We start from the raw sequence: 14,924 nt of genomic DNA, 5'->3' as shown, positions 1-14,924 counted from the left end.
TCACTTACTGGAAAATAGATACCTATGGTATTCATTCTGTGTGAACATGAATTTATATCAGTCTCCTCCAGTCCACCAGCTCATGAAGGCCAGGATAGATGCTTCTGTATCTCTTCAAAGTAGGCCCTTGATTCGAACTTGTTAATAATGGGCTCACCTGGTTCTAGATGATGAATACTATCTCTTTCCCTACCCTGATCTACGGCATATCAGCTCATTTTTCATATCCACACTAGAGGTTCCAGATGTGTCTTTTTATCCTTGCTCATCCTACTTTTGTTGACGGTCCTATTATCTACATTCAGACAAGTACATTCTTTTTTATTTAATTTACTCTGTCAGAGGAATTTAAGCATCCAATCCCAGGAGTCTCTGAAATCTGTGCTCCCTGTAATCAAAGGTAGGGGAAATTGTGCCCTTTTGGGCAGTTCATCCATGTACTCAGGTGGAAAGTCATGCAAATGTGACCTCCTCCTCTGCTCATGAATTTTCCTGTCCCTGCAGATCCTGGTGAAGTCCTCTACCTCTACTGTGTTCTCCCGAGTTCACACAATGAGGTTTTTACTGTTCTAGGCTTCACTTCCCAACACTGTCAAAGGTAAATCCTCTTTTGCATCATGATCATCTGTAACTGCTCCCTATGGACTGTTATCAGTTTTTTCTCATTATTGGTGGGTGTCCTGTGTGAAGCTCAGCTGGTGGAGTCTGGAGGACATTTAGTGCAGCCTGATAAGTCTCTGAGACTCTCCTATAAATCCTCTGGATTGACCTTCACTGACTAAAGTGTGAGCTGGGCCCACCAGGCTTCAGGGAAGGTGCTAGAGTGGGTGGCAGAAATGAATCAACCAAATTTAAAGAATCAATGATACACATCATCAGTCCAAGGAAGACTCACAATTTCCAGAGACAATCCTACGAGTCCAGTCTCTCTTAAAATGACCAACTGCAGAGAGGGGAAAAGATACAAGGAGCCAAGGAAGGGAGCTTGCCTGAATGGTGCAATTCTGAGGGCAAGCTCCTGGTCAGAAAAAGGAGGCCTATCTGAATGGTGCAATTCAGATCCGAGGGCGGATTCCTAAACAAGGAGACATCTGCCTGTAAGGGCACAATTCTGATAACAGGCCCCAGAAGACAACAAGGCTCGCCCACTGACATAGGTGGAAAACTGAGTTTTCCAGGAAACAATTTCCATTTTGCATTGCTAAGTGGGGATTGTTCCATGGAAGACTTAGTCTTTTCTGTTATTCACTTGTTATTTAGTTTTTCTCAGTCTTTCCTGATTATTTACTTATTATTCTTATTTTCCATTTTTATTTTCCTGTGGTGATTTGTGATTTAACAAAATTACAATAATAATATAACAAGAATTTCATCCTGAAGGACTTTCCCCTATTTAAATCCAACTTAATTAAAAACATAGTGTTTATCTACTAACTAGTTATACAGTAAACTTTCGAGTTAGGATTTTAATGAAGTTCGTAGAAGATAGACATATATTATTCTTGATCAAAAAAAAAAAAAAAACCCAGCTGTGTGTTTTGTCCTTGATCTTAGAAGTTTCTAAGCAGTAGCTAGTTAAGTTGATTTATATTTTCTTATACAGTCTCCCTGCCATAATGCTTTAAAGATAAACATTACTCTAAAAACAAGATTTGTAAATGCCAAATTCTTGTGCCTGTGGCCTCTTCAGCTTGTAAAAATTTACTGGCAATGAGATGGTTTGTGCTGTGTCTCTTCTTTCCCACATGATATGTTGTGCCTGTTTGCCCTTGAATTGTACTCATTAAATTTAGTTAAGCTGAAGATTTTAGAACATGATATATTGTTACTGTACCATGAGATCAAAAAACAAAGCCTAAGAGTTAACCAATGTACTTTTAGCACTATGATGTAATCTGTAGTTAAAAAAAAAAACTGTCTATATAATCAACTACTCATGCTAATAAAATTTGAGCAGTCCAGCACCCTGAAAGAAGGGACAAAGAGGCTGTCTCCATGTGCATCTGCTGACACTGTCCATCCCCACAGGAATATGCTGGCTGCTGGAGCTGGGCTCCAGCAACCAACCTGAAGTCTGAGGACATAGCTCTGTGGATACAGTGCAGGGAGTCAGTATGAGCTCTGACACACACTTTCCTGCAAGAAGACAGGAGGGACTGAGCTGCAGGGAGGGTCCAGAACTGACAGCTCTGGAGACCAACTTCAGTGCAGGTGCAAATGGAAGTTGAGTACTCATTTTCTACTTTGGTCTCAGGCTTCCTCTCCATCTAAGTTTCCCCAGAGAACCTGGGTACAATCACAATTCTGTACTAAATGCCCATGAATAGAAGAGGTGAGAGTGGCCAACACAAGAACAGTCCCTTTTGTTTAAGCTGCAGGTTGGAGAAGTGTGTTTTAAATGAAGCTGGACCCATATCTGACTACTGAATGACCTCAGATGGATGTCCATCATAAAAACACACAGTAGGTTGTTCCTAGGATGTCAGGCTTCATGGTAAAATGGAAAACTGCCCTAATGTAGACTTTTCCTAAGTATAGGAATTGTCCCTCCATCTTTCATGTTAAAATTGAACTCTATAAAGAGGTTTGTACAGTCATATTCAAGCCAGCTATGTTGGCTTCATAATAATTTGGGGTCCTCCATGTGACTCGTCTGTCTTAGACTGCTCTAGGTCTGCTGTAATGAAGTAGAATGGACTTGTACTTGCAAAACCCAGAATCTGTTCCTTACAGCTCTGGATGCTGAGAATAAGAGATCAGTGAGCCATCATGGCCCGGTGACCATGTGGGTGTTAACTCTCCTTCTCTGTGTCCTCAGATGAAAGAAGGAGTGGTAATCTCTCTGGGATCTCTTTTATAAGGGAACTCATCCCACTCATAAGGGCTTGTGACAGTGAGAGACATGGACTCTAATCTTTGGGGCGGTTGCTTGGGAAATTAATCATAATGAGTATTGACAAGTCATCAAGGTATCTTGTTTGAGCCTCAGCCTGGGACCAAGGCCATATGCATGCTTGTAGGGGAAAATGGCTCTAGGGAGTATTCAAAATATTTCTGTGGCTTTCCAACATGACAATTCATGCGCTATGGTTTCAAAACTATTAGGGAAGTCCAAAAAGTGTCTGCAATTGTATTGGGAGATATGAGAATGTGACAGTTGATAAAAGCAAGGTAGAAGTTTGGAAAATTGGGAAAATGAAACCATGAAAATTATTTGGACAGACTTTACTTGAAGCCATTTCTCCTCTTCTATCTAAATGTGTTGTTCAGATGAATATTATGTCTGACTAGGAAACATGTACCTACCTGGAATGGCTGTGATGGCTAATTTTTCATGTAAGCTCTACTGAGTAATAGGAGACACCAATATTTGGATAAAGTTGTTTTGTTGTTTGTCTGTAGAGATATTTTCCAGATGAAATTACCCTTTGAAGTGGTGGGATTGAAAATCTTTTCATCCTCCCCAATGTGGGTGGACTGAAGAGAATAAAAGGGTGTAGGAACAGGATGAAGTTCTTCTGGCCTGATTGCTGGATTGCTGGAACTGGTACAGAAAGTATCTCCTGCCCTGGGCACTCCTGATCCTCAGACCTTTGCATCTGTCATGAATTACAACACCAGAACTCCAAAAGCAGACAGTAGATCATGAGAATTCTTTTGATCCATATTTGTGTGAACCAAATATTTATACTAAACATTAATTAATTAATTCATTCTAAATCAACACAGCAAATATCAGCAGTCACCCAGGGGACCATGCAGGGCAATGTGGAAGAGGGAAGGGATAGGAACAAGGAATTTCAAGAATTAGAAGACTTTTGATGGGAATTGACTTATCTACTCTTGATAGTGTTGATGCTTACATCAGAATTTCTCAAATTTGCCTGAGAAGCAATCTGGTCCTGGACTTTTATTTGTCTAGATATTTACAATGGAGCATGATAATGAGAGAAAAAATTATATATACATGTATGTGTAACTGGGTCCCCATGCTGTACAGTGGGGAAAAAATGTGTTGGGGGAAAATAGCAATAAAAAATAAATTAAAAAGAGAATTTCTCAAATTTTACATTCTAAATATGTACAGATTTTTACATGCCAAGAATAGCTCATTAAAACTATTACAGGAGTTTCCATTGTGGTTCTTGGGGTTAAGAACTCAACATATTCTCTGTGAAGATGTGGGTTCAATTCCTGGCCTTGCTCAGTGGGTTAAGGAACCAGAGTTGCCACAAGCTGTGCCATAGGTCACAGATGTGGTTTGGATACTGCATTGCTGTGACTGTGGTGTAGGGTGGCAGCTGCAGCTCTGATTCCACCCTTAGCCCAGGAATTTTCGTATGTCACAGGCATGGCTATAAAAAAGAAAGAATATCTATCTATTACAAATAAATGAATTAAGGGCTTTGGAAGGAAGGAGCAGTAGAAACACAGTGAAATGTTAGAAACTCTTGAAAATATTTATTATGAACTATGATTATATACTATTCTTTATACACTATAACAGAAAAAAAATCTGTTTTTTTTGGTAAGTTTCTCAATACAGAAATGTGTTGACTAAACCTCAAATCTTTCCTGGATTTGGTTTAGGGGAGAAATTTGGTATAGTGAGGAGGAGCACAGGTGCAGACACTTGAACTAATTCTCATCATATGTGTGTCCTTGGACCCTCCACAAACACTCTACACTCCTGGCTATAGTATACCTCTATAATATAAGGGTAAGAATGATACATCTGTGGATTTGTGTGCATATGTGTGTATAAACAAATTAACACTTGGGTGCTAAGTGTTTTCTCTGGAAACATCACATAATCAAATATATAATTTTTTCCAAAATGCTGTTACCACAACCAAATCTAGAACTCTCACATCTGTGCTGGGGAACTATCCTTTCTCTCTGATATTCATGATTTCCTTCTTTTTTCTGACTTTAAGTTTTGTTTTTCTCTTTTTTTATACTTCTCCTGGGTGGTAGATGAGGTTGTAGATTTGAGATATTTCCTTTTTTGAAGAAGAAGATATACACTGCTAGGCATGTCCTCCTAAGAACTGATTTTGCAGCATCCCATAAATTTTGAATTGAGTTGTTTTCATTGTTATTTTTCTTGAGGTATTTTTAAATTAAATTTTCGATTTCCTTGTTGACCCAGTAATTTTATAGTACCATGTTGTTTCGTCCCATGTAGTCTGTTTTTTTTTTTTCACTTTTTTCCCCTAAGGATAATTTTGGAAAGACAACATATGCATTTGGACATATGTATGCCTACCCTGGTAAGATAGTTTAACATTTAAATTACTCTAAAAAATTCTACTGCAGGTATATACACCATACATTTTTATCTTTTCACTGATAAACATCTTTTTTAATTCCAGGTTTTCTACATTATAAGTGAAGTTATAATAATTGATGTGCAGATTATTATGAAGACATTAAATGTCAAGAGAGTTAGGTAAACTAACTCTGTCCTTTAGACAGGTAAACTAACCTGTCCTTTAGAGCAGGACAGCAGGTGTCATACATTAAACTTTGTCTAGGTTTGTAAGAATTTTATCCAAGGAGTGGCTGTGAATTAAAGACCCTCAGACAGTCTGGTCTCCATTCTGGGTGGAAGTTGGGAACTGAGAAGATGGGCAGATGAGGTGGACACACAGCCCAAGGCTCAGCCAACCAACAGTCAGGGTCACCCTCCCTTAGACGGGAGTTTGCGTCTCAGTAGCAAATTCTACAGGTGAACTTGGGACACTCACAGAGACCCTGTCTGGTACCAGGGTGGGTGTGTATGCCAAAATCTTCCCAAGAATAGAGGAGGAACAGGTAAATTCTTGTTATCACTCTAGTGTGTCAAGGGTTGTGGCAGTTTTTGTACATCTATCAATACCTGGGCATTATTATTCATTTTCTCATGGAACTCTATTGCACACTCCATGTGGGTGAAGTAAATGCATGGTTTGATGGGATGAATGGACAAAGTTCACACTGGAAGAGGAGAAGCAATGAAACAGTCCCTGATCCAAGACCAGAACCCAGGTCTTCCTCCTCAGGGTGGAATGAAGACCTCAGGCATGTATAATGGGGTGTCTCTGCTAAAAAGTCAGACACCTGTATGAAAAGAGATAAAACTAAGTGATGCACACTTTAGAAGGACCGCATGGACATTTGTGAAGATGTAATGTAGGAAACAGGGAAATTCCTTCATCTACAATGCATCCAACCTCAAGACATCCATTTCCATTTTAATTTTGCAAAATATTTTATTCTGTTCAGCAGTAACTAGACACTTATGCTGATATTCTGGTTCTTTGTTACTCTGTGACCATTTGTTTATTTCCACTACATAACTGTGTTTCATTCTTATGATAAAAATTATCTATATTGCAACATTTTCCCATTTTTTTCAGCCCTCTACATTTCCATGGGGAGCATTGGCTTTATTACAACACCCCTAACATGGAAACAATTCCCATATAAAACATCAGCTAAATAAATAAGCCAACTATGATATGATCATACTCTGGAATGTCCCTTTGTATTAAGGCCAAAGATTCCATACACAAAGAATCATGGCTATATTACCAAGTTTAGATGCTGATTAAAATGTGCTGTACAAATAAAGTATATACAATATACTCCCATTTTGTAACTTCTATAAAATGAAAATCAGTCTGAAACAAAATCTCGGTAAAATGTTATGTGGAGAGAAGGTGGAAAAGATAAGGGAGATGAAGGAGGAACATCAGATACTGGAGAAATTGTTGGAAGGAATGGACCTGCACACATTTGAAAAAAATTGATGCCTCCACTAGTATTAACAAAGTGTACAAGCTAAATATTTCTAGTTTATTACAGGACAAGTATACCTCACTAAAGACATTACCAATAAAGATCAATGACTCAAGAGTGAAGGAATGACAGATGATAGTGAAGGTTTAGAGACCGATGAAAATACTTCTCATGAGTTCTGATGATGTATTATTAGGTAAATAGTAAAACAGAACAAAATCACCATGCTTTCATAAAGGAAGTGGGTTCTGCCAGGTGTTTACACTTTGCCCTGGAGTTGGTTCAGGGAAGTAGGTGTGTCCTGTGTGGAGGAGCACAGGTGCAGAACAGGGAGTAACTCTAGAGATGCCTGCAAGAACATGCTGTATCTGCAAATGAACAGTCTGAGAGCCAAGGACACAGCTCTGTATTACTGTGCAAAAGGCACAGTGAGGGGAAGGCAGTGTGAGCCCAGACAAAAACCTCCTTGCAGGGACACAGGGGGCTGGGCTGTATGGGGCACTCAAGACCCACAAGTGTGTGTTTCAGCCCCAGGAGCAGGTGCAGAGGGAGGTGAAGGGCTGGTTTCCTGCCAGGGTCTGGGGCTTCCTCTCCATGTGGCAACTCCCTGGGGATCCTCTATGGACACATGGTTATGTGCTTACACAGCCAGTCTCTGAATTAGAAAGGCCCTTTGACACAGGGGAAAAAACCATCTCATGAACAATAGAGAGAGATTCACTTACAATTATATATTTGTGAATGTTCGTATAAAATTCTTGTCAAAATTACATGTCTTGGCTATTGCGGATAGTGCTGCAATGAACATGCAGGTGCATGTGTCTTTCTTTTTTTTTTGGCTTTTTGCCATTTCTTGGGCTGCTCCCATGGCATGTGGAGGTTCCGAGGCTAGGGGTTGTATCAGAGCTGTAGCCACCAGCCTATGCCAGAGCCACAGCAATGCAGGATCCAAGCCATGTCTGCAGCCTACACCAGAGCTCACAGCAACACCAGATCCTTAACCCACTGAGCAAAGCCAGGGATCAAACCCACAACCTCATGGTTCTTAGTCAGATTTAACCACTGAGCCATGACGGGAACTCCGCATGTGTCTTTTTTAAGGAAAGAATTTTCTGGATATATGCCCAGAGTGAGATTGCTGGGTCATATGGTAGTTCTATGTATAGATTTCTAAGGTACCGCCATACCGTTTTCCATAGTGGTGTACCAGCCTGCATTCCCACCAACAGTGCAGGAGGGTTCCCTTTTCTCCACACCCCCTCCAGCATTTGTTATTTGTAGACTTATTAATGATGGTCATTCTGGCTGGTGTGAGGTGGTATCTCAGGGTAGTTTTGATTTGCATTCCTCTAATAATCAGGGATGGTGAGCATTTCTTCATGTGCTGGTTGGCTATCTATATCTCTTCCTTGGAGAAATGTCTATTCAGATCTTTTGCCCATTTTTCCATTGGGTTGTTGGATTTTTTGCTGTTGAGTTGTAGAAGTTGTTTGTATATTCTAGAGATTAAGCCCTTATCAGTTGCATCATTTGAAACCATTTTCTCCCATTCCATAAGCTGTCTTTTTGAGTACTTTTTGGTTTTCTTTGCTGTGCAAAACTTGTCAGTTTGATGAGGTCCCATTGGTTTATTTTTGCTCTTTTTTCTGTTGCTTTGGGAGACTGACCTGAGAAAACATTGGTAAGGTTGATGTCAGAGAATGTTCTGCCTATGTTCCCTTCCAGGACTTCGATGGTGTCTTGTCCTATATTTAAGTCTTTAAGCCATTTTGAGTTTGTTTTTGTGCATGGTGTGAGGGGGTGTTCTAGTTTTGTTGATTTGCATGTAGCTGCCCAGGTTTCCCAGGAATACCTGCTGAAAAGACTGTCTTTTCCCCATTTTATATCCTTGTCTCCTTTGTCAAAGATTAATTGGCCATAGGTGTCAGGGTTTATTTCTGGGTTCTCTATTCTGTTCCATTGGTCTGTCTGTCTGTTTTGGTACCAGTACCACACTGTCTTGATGACAGTGGCTTTGTAATACTGCCTGAGGTCTGGGAGAGTGATGCCTCCTGCTTGGTTTTTGTTCCTCAGAATTGCTTTGACAATTCTGGGTCTTTTGTGGTTCCATATAAATGTTTGGATGGTTTGTTCTAGTTCTTTGAAAAATGTCATGGATAATTTGAGAGGGATGGCTTTGAATCTGTAGATCACTTTTATTAGTAAGGCCATTTCTACAATATTAATTTTTCCGACCCAGGAGCATGAAATATCTTTCCATTTTTTCCATCTTCTTTAATTTCCTTGATTAATGTTTTAAAGTTCTCAGTATATAAGTCCTTTACCTCCTTGGTCAGGTGTATTCCCAGGTATTTGGTTTTTGGGGTGCAAATTAAAAGGTATTGTATTTTTGTATTCCTTTTCTAATATTTCATTGTTAGTATACAGAAATGCAACCAATCTCTGAATGTCAATCTTATATCCTGCTACTTTGCTGGATTTGTTGATCAGTTTGAGTAGATTTGTGGTGAATCCTTAAGGTTTTCTATATATAGTATCCGGTCATCTGCATACAGTGACAGTTTTATCTCTTCTCTTCCTATTTGGATGCATTTTATTTCTTTTGTTTGTCTGATTGCTGTGGCTAGGACTTCCGATACTATGTTGAAGAGCAGTGGTGAGAGTGGGCATCCCTGTCTTGTTCCAGATTTTAATGGGAAGGCTTTCAGCTTTTCTCCATTGAGTATTATATTTGCTGTGGGTTTGTCATAAATGGCTTTGGTTATGTTAGGGAATGTTCCCTCTATACCCACTTTGGTAAGTTTTTATCATGAAGGGATGTTGGACTTTGTCAAATGCTTTTTCTGCATCTACTGAGATGATTATATGGTTTTTTACTTTTCTTTTGTTAGTGTGGTGTATTACTTTGATTGATTTGCATATGTTGAACCACCCTTGTGAACCTGGGATGAATCCTACGTGGTCATGTTGTATGACTTTTTTATATGTTGTTGGATTCAGTTGGCTAAAATTTTGTTGAGAATTTTTGTGTCTATATTCATCAAATATATTGGCCTATAGTTTTCTTTTTTGGTTGTATCTTTGTCTGGTTTTGGTATTAGGGTAATGTCGGCATCATAGAATGTCTTTGGGTGTGGTCCTTCTTCAAGCTTTTTGAAAAGTTTAAGGATGATGGGTATAACTTCTCTGTATGATTGGTAGAATTTGCCTGTGACACCATCTGGTCTTGGACTTTTATTTGTAGGGAGTGTTTTTTCTAATTACATATTCGATGTCATTTCTAGTGATCGGTCTGTTAAGTTGATCTATTTCTTCTTGATTCCATTTTGGAAGGCTGTAAGTCTCTAGAAAGTGGTCCATTTCTTCCATATTTTCAAATTTGTTGGCATATAATTGTTCATAGTATTCTCTCATGGTTTTTTGTATTTCTGTAATATCTGTTGTAACTTCTCCTTTTTCATTTCTTATTTTATTTGGATTTTTTTCTCTCCTCTTCTTGGTGAGTCTAGCCAGAGGTTTGTCAATTTCACTTATCTTTTCAAAGAACCTGCTCTTGGTTTGATTTATTTTTGACTATTGTTTTTTGAATCTCTGTTTTATTGATTTCCTCTCTGATCTTTATGATTTCCTTCCTTCTCCTGACCTTAGGGTTTGTTTTTTTGTTTTTTTGTTTTTTTTTTTTGTACTTCTTTTTCTAATTCACTTATCTGGCAGGTTAAGTTGTCAATTTGAGATCTTACTTCTTTTTTGAGGAAGGCCTGTATTGCTATGAATTTCCCTCTTAGCACTGCTTTTGTGGCATCCCATAGATTTTGAGTGGTTGTGTCTTCATTATCATTTTTTCTTGAGGTATTTTTTAATTTCCTTCTTGATTTCCTCACTGACCCACTGGTTTTTTAGTAGCATGTTGTTTATTCTCCATGTAGTAGGTTTTTCTCATTTCTTTTTCTGGCTGACTTCTAGTTTCATGCCATTGTAGTCAGAGAAGATACTTGAAATAATTTCTATGTTCCTAAATTTGTTGAGGTTAGCTTTGTGCCGCAATATATGATCAATTCTTGAGAATGTTCCATGTGCACTTGAGAAGAATGTTTATTCTTATTTTTTTGGATGTAATGTCCTGAAAATGTCAATTAAGTATAATTTTCTATTGTGTCCTTTAGGATTTCTGTTGCCTTCTTGATTTTCCATTTAGAAGATCTGCCCTTGAATGTCAGTGGGGTGTTAAAGTCTCCTACTATGATTGTATTCCCACCAGTTTCTTCTTTTATGTCTTTTGGTATTTGTTGTCTGTTAGTATTTGTTTTAGGTATCTGTGTGCTCCTATATTTGGGGTATATATAGTGACGATTGTAATATCCTCTTCTTGAATGGATCCTTTAACCATTAAATAGTGTCCTTCTCTATCTTTCTTTATGGCCTTCATTTTAAAGCCTGTTTTGTCTGATATGAGGATTGCAACTCCTGCTTTCCTGTCTTGTCCATTGGCATGAAATATCTTTTCCCATCCCCTCACTTTCAATCTACATGTGTCCTTTGCCCTAAGGTGAGTTTCTTGTAGGCAGCAGATTGAAGGTTTTTGCTTTTTTATCCTATCTGCCACTCAGTGTCTTGATTGGAGCATTCAGTCCATTGACATTTAAGGTGATTATTGATAGATATTTATTTATTACCATTTTAAGCCCTGTTTTCCAGTTGATCGTATGTTTCTCCTTTCTTCTTTTCTTTTTTTGGTTGGATGGTTTCCATTTATTTTATGTTTGAGTACCTTTTCTTCAGTTTTTGTGAGTGTAACTGGGTCACAATGCTGTACTGTAGAAAAGATATATAAAATGTATTGGGTAAATAAAATTAAATAAATTAAACTGAGCTTTTTTGCAAAAAGAAAAAAAATCTTGTCAAAATTGAGCAGTTTCACAAAGATCAATGAAACCAAAAGTTGGTTCTTTGAAAAGATCAACAAAGTTAATAAAAACTTTCACCACACTTAGCAAGAAAAAGGGAGATGATTCAAATAAATAAAATTTAAAATGAATAAGGAGAATTTACATCTGCCATTATAGAAATACAAAGGAGGGTACGTTAGCATAGATATACCAATGAAATGGAAAACCTAAAAGAAATTGACAGATTCTTACAAAGTTACAACCTATTAGAGTGAACCGGGAGGAAACAGAAAATATGAAGAGACACAAGGTACTCTTTGTGATTGGGCCACCTTGCATTACAACAGAACCCGTAGAAACATAGTAAATTAACTATGCATTAATTTAAAAATACAAAAAAGATGATATGAATATGCTACCCCCATGATTGAAATTGTTTTGAAAAACAAAATCAAGACCTGATGGCCTCACAGGCAAATTCTATCAAACATTCAAAGAAAAGTTACCAGCTTGTTTTATAGTACCTAAGACCAGACACTAAAAAATCCAGGAGGAAAACATAGGTAGAACACTCTTTGATATAAATCACAGCAATAGCTTGTTTGATCCACCTCCTAGAATAAAGTCAATAAAAATAAAATAAACAAATGGGAACTAATTCAAATTAAAAGCTTTTGCACATCCAAGGAAACCATTAAAAACATGAAAAGACATCATAGAGAATGGGTGAAAATCTTTGCAAATGAGGCAACAAATGCATAATCTCCAAAATATATGAACAATTCATACAACCCAACAACAAAAACAACCCAATTGAAAAATGGGCAGAAGACCTAAATAGAATTTCCTCAAAGAAGACATACACATGGCTGAAAGGCACATGAAAAGATGCTCAACATCATTAATTATTAGAGAAAGGCAAATCAAAACTACAATGAGGTACCATGGACACCATTCAGAATGGCTGTCATTAACAAGTAAAAAAAGCACAAATGCTGGAGAGCTGTGGAAAAAGGGTACCCTCCTTCACTGTTGGTGGGAAGCTAAATTGGTACAACCACTATGGAAAACAGTATGGAGATTCCTCAGAAAACTCAATATAGAACTGCCATATGATAAAGCAGTGCCACTCCTTGGCATATATTCGTAAAAAATTTTCATTGAAAAACATACATGCATCACTAATTACCATAGCCAAGACAAGGAAACAACCAAAATATCCATCAACAGAAAATTGATACAGAAGATTCGGTATACATATACTACTTAGCTGAAAAAAAAATGAAATAATGCCATTTGGAGCAAAGTGAATGGAAGCAGAAATTATCATATTTAGTGAAGTAAAGCCAATAAAAAATAATAATATGAGATCACTAGTAAGTGGAATCTAATAGAAATGATAAAATAGCACTGACATAACAGAAACAGAGTCAAAGATTTTGAAACCAAAATTATGTTGACCAAAGAGGAAATGTGGGAGGGGTTAAATTAGGGACTAGTCATTGATATACACTCTACTATACACAAAATAGATCAATAACAAGGACCTATTGTGTACCACAGGGAACTACAGTCAACAATGTGTAAATCACCCATATGGGAAAAGAATCTGAAAATTAATGGATATATCTGTAGGTAATTTGCTATACACCTGAAATTAACACAAGTTCATAAGTCAACCATAGAAAAATTAAATTTTTTTAAAAAATAAAAAAACTATTTTCTCATGAAAATCATCTGACATATTGATTGCAATTTAATAGTCTGTAATTTCTGAAATATTTTGTTGCTGTAAGAACATGAAAAAAAGAAGCATTTTCCCAGCTTCTCAGCTCTCTACACCACCACGATGAGTATTGGTTTTATTGTAACACCCAGAACCTGGAAAAAATTCCAACATAAAACATCAGCTACAGAGTTCTCATCATGGCTCAGTGGTTAACAAACCTGTCTAGGAACCATGAGGTTGCAGGTTTGATCCCTGGCCTCACTCAGTGTGTTAAGGATCCTGCATTGCCATGAGCTGTGGTGTAGGTCACAGAGGCAGCTCTGATCATGTGTTGCTGTGGCTGCGGCATAGGCCAGAGGCTTCAGCTCCAATTAGACCCCTAGCCTGGGAACCTCCATATGCTGCAGCTGCAGCCCTCAAAAGACAAAAGACAAGCAAAACAAGCAAAAACACATCAGCTAAAGAAATAAACCAATTTTACTATGATCATTCTTTAGAAAACTCTTTTCATTAAAACCACCAATTGTTGATTGACACAGAAACATGGTAATATTCACAAGTATAGACTCTGAGTAAGATAAGCCATGAAAATAAAAGCACACAAAATATATGTCCACTTTTCTAGTTTTTAGGGAATGAAAATTAATCTGAAGCATTCTAACCTATATCAAACATAATCGAGGACTGTGTGGGGAAGAGAAGGGAGAGAAAGAAGGAACACCAAAACTAGTGAAAACATGAAGAGATTTGTTCTGTTCAAATGTGAAAATGTTGATGCCTACATCAGTATTTATCAAAGTGAAAAATCTAAATATGTGTAGTTTATTATAAGTCCATTGTACCTCATTAGAGATATTACCATTAAGGAAACAAAAGGGCTTGAGACTGAAGCAGTGACAGAAAAATAGTGAAATATTAGAGACTCTTGAAAATACTTCTCATGAAGCCTGGTGATATGTTATCAGGTAAACATCACAACAGAACAAAATCATGATGTGCTCATGATGGAAGGGGGTCCTGCCCACCCCACCAGGTGTGTTCACTCTGCCCTGGAGTTGGTCCTGGGAAACAGGTGTGTCCAGAGAGGAAGCGCACAGGTGCAGAAAAGGGACTAACTCAGTACATGTGTGTCCTTGGACCATCCAAAAACCCTCTGTACACCTGAATGTAGTTTCCTTCTCTAATATGGGCATAAAAAATACAACTACACCACAGGCTTGTGTGCATGCATAAAAGCAAAATAATGCGTGGGTGATCTGTGTATTCTATTAAAAATGCCATAATGTAAAATTTTCCCAAATACTATCAACACATCAAACCGAAAGCACTCACTCCTGCTCTGGAGAACTGCCCTTTTTGAGGACATTCAGTTATTTCAAATCTTATATCCTAGGAGGTTATGCAAATATGGTGCTCCTACTGCTGATAAAAGCAGCCCTGCCTTGAACCTGCAGCTTTGTCAGAGGATCCCACCCCGGGACCCCCAGGTGCTCCCATTCTGTGATCAGGACTGAATGTAGACCACA

General features: G+C 38.0%; 1 pseudogene; it reads left to right on the top strand.

The window, feature by feature from the left end:
- The first annotated feature begins 617 nt into the window (after positions 1-617).
- LOC125136787 (immunoglobulin heavy variable 3-9-like) lies at positions 618-14,912 on the top strand (annotated as a pseudogene).
- The last annotated feature ends 12 nt before the right edge of the window (positions 14,913-14,924 follow it).

This window comes from Phacochoerus africanus, chromosome 9 (genome assembly GCF_016906955.1).
Source record: "Phacochoerus africanus isolate WHEZ1 chromosome 9, ROS_Pafr_v1, whole genome shotgun sequence".
NCBI lineage: Eukaryota > Metazoa > Chordata > Mammalia > Artiodactyla > Suidae > Phacochoerus > Phacochoerus africanus.
The sequence above is the reverse complement of the archived record's forward strand: the minus strand, read 5'-3'. Positions and strand labels throughout refer to the sequence as shown.